Genomic DNA, 1,211 nt, shown 5'->3' on the forward strand with positions numbered 1-1,211 from the left:
CAATTCACAGACACACGAGAGCTGCAGGTCTTGCACTTCTGGCTCTTCCTGGGCATCTACCTGGCTGCCCTCCTGGGCAACACCCTCATCATCACTGCCATAGCCTGCGACCACCGCGTCCACACCCCCATGTACTTCTTCCTCCTAAACCTCTCCCTCATCGACCTGGGTTCCATCTCCACCACTGTCCCCAAAGCCGTGGCCAATTCCCTCTGGAACACCAGGGACATCTCCTACACAGGATGTGCTGTCCAGCTTTTTCTCTTTGCCTTCTTGGTAGGAGCAGAGTACTGTCTTCTCACCGTCATGGCCTATGACCGCTATGTTGCCATCTGCAAACCCCTGCACTATGGGACCCTCCTGGGCAGCAGAGCTTGTGTCCACATGGCAGCAGCTGCCTGGGGCAGTGCTTTTTTCAATTCTCTCCTGCACACAGCCAATACATTTTCACTACCTCTCTGCCAAGGCAATGCTGTGGGCCAGTTCTTCTGTGAAATCCCCCAGATCCTCAAGCTCTCCTGCTCACACTCCTACCTCAGGGAGGCTGGTCTTCTTGTTGTTAGCGTCTTTGTGGGCTTTGTGTGCTTTGTTTTCATTGTGCTGTCCTATGTGCAGATCTTCAGGGCCGTGCTGAGGATCCCCTCCGAGCAGGGACGCCACAAAGCCTTTTCCACGTGCCTCCCTCACCTGGCCGTGGTCTCCCTGTTTGTCAGCACTGCTGTGTTTGCTTACCTGAAGCCCCTCTCCATCTCCTCTCCATCCCTGAATCTGGTGGTGGCAGTTCTGTACTCGGTGGTGCCTCCAGCAGTGAACCCCCTCATCTACAGCATGAGGAACCAGGAGCTCAAGGAGGCACTGAAGAAGCTCATTCAATCCGTAGTCTTTCAGCAGCAATAAGCTGCCCATGTCTCTTCACCAGTGATTTCCAATGTATCTGGGGAACCTCCTGTGCTTTGGGCATTTTATCTGTGATAGTTCTGTTTCTCCAGGAATGTCTGCATGCAGTCCACTTCTCCAGATGCATGAAGCCAGTCTGTCTGACCCAAAGGTCTTTGCACATGTGCCTGGGTCAATGGTACAGTGGCCTCCCATGTCACATCTCTGTAATAAAAGGAGATTTCCTCAGTGCCGGTGTCTGGAGGTTGGGCTCTTTTTCCAAAGCTGAGGTCTGGAACAGGCTGAAGGGATTGCCCCACAAGGCCGTGCTGCTG

General features: G+C 53.8%; 1 pseudogene; it reads left to right on the top strand.

The window, feature by feature from the left end:
* The first annotated feature begins 306 nt into the window (after nt 1-306).
* Nucleotides 307-922, top strand: LOC148051188 (olfactory receptor 14J1-like; annotated as a pseudogene).
* Nucleotides 923-1,211: the final 289 nt, after the last annotated feature.

The sequence above is a fragment of the Nipponia nippon genome, unplaced genomic scaffold (assembly GCF_047370975.1).
Source record: "Nipponia nippon isolate SJK-2023a ecotype South Korea unplaced genomic scaffold, ASM4737097v1 scaffold_64, whole genome shotgun sequence".
NCBI lineage: Eukaryota > Metazoa > Chordata > Aves > Pelecaniformes > Threskiornithidae > Nipponia > Nipponia nippon.